The sequence below is a fragment of the Phalaenopsis equestris genome, unplaced genomic scaffold, assembly GCF_001263595.1.
Source record: "Phalaenopsis equestris unplaced genomic scaffold, ASM126359v1 Scaffold000761, whole genome shotgun sequence".
NCBI classification, from domain to species: domain Eukaryota; kingdom Viridiplantae; phylum Streptophyta; class Magnoliopsida; order Asparagales; family Orchidaceae; genus Phalaenopsis; species Phalaenopsis equestris.
The window spans coordinates 3,226,683-3,228,004 of NW_018165201.1; positions in this window are offsets into that span (position 1 = coordinate 3,226,683).

The window sequence follows — 1,322 nt, forward strand, 5'->3', positions numbered from 1 at the left end:
AGGAGAGAATAGCTATAGAGTTAGAGGAGGAGAGCATCTTGAGGCCTTGTATCAAGGTGTTGCTTGAGAGGGAGGCCATAGAAGGAAGATGAGGGCTCATCTCTATGTATAAGCTATGTATTCTCCATTTCTTTTGCCTTAGTGAAATATTTGATTGATTCCCTCCCGTGGACGTAGATCCAGTTGGATCGAACCACGTAAACGATCTGTGTTTGCTTGTGTTCTTTTTCGTCTCATTTCTATGCCAGGAAGTACATATCTCACAACATTTCACCTTAAGCTGCTGGAGTTTTGCCTTTGCGTTTGCTGCTTGGGGTTCCAATGTTGTTTTGGTTTTACATACATAGCACTTGAAAACTTGTTACTTGCAAAGCTTGCATTCACTTGCTTGGTGCTTTGCTCTTTTAAAAATCTGAAAGGGCTTTATTTGATATTTGCAATGGGAGGGAGATCTTGGTGCTTTGCTCTTTTAAAAATCTGAAAGGGCTTTATTTGATATTTGCAATGGGAGGGAGATCTTGGTGCTTTGCTCTTCTAAAAATCTGAAAGGATTCCTCCGCGCTTTGCTTTTTTTTACAAAAAAACCTGAGAGTTTCGGGCGACCTATTTGTAAAAATCTGAAAGTTTTGGGTGGTCTATTTGCAAAAATCAGAAAGTCTCGGGTGGTCTACTTGTAAAAATCGGAAAGTTTTTGGTGGCCTAATTGTAAAAACTTGAAAGTTTTGAGTGACCTATTTGTAAGAATCAGAGGCATTGGGCGTGGGGAAATGCAATTGTTGCACGTTTACATTTGCGATGTTGTATTACTTGTGAGAGATGTTGGAATGAAGAAGCTTTTAGGAAATGACTAAGGCTAAAAATTTATGAAAGAAACTTTACATTTATTTATCACCTTTAATTGACTTGATACAAACTCAAAGATTCCATCCCTATTTATACTAGTGGCACCTCCTAAATTAATGACTAGGATTATGTCAATACAATTCCAATCTAACGATTACAAATAATTTCACACCTACCACACAATAATTCCACACCTACCACATAATAATTTCATACCTACCATACATTTTAGAATAAGCTTCTAGATGAGACATGCCTCTAGAATTAGGCTTTATTTTAACAACTAAAATCAAGTTTATATTTCAACAATATATTTCAATACTTGACACTCAATTCTTATACATTTACATTTCTAATACCTAAACTTTTTGTCTTTTACATAGACACCACCATATGAATTACAAAGGGAAGTTTTACGTACATTCCCCACTTTATATATATATATATATATAGACACACACACACACACACACACATAT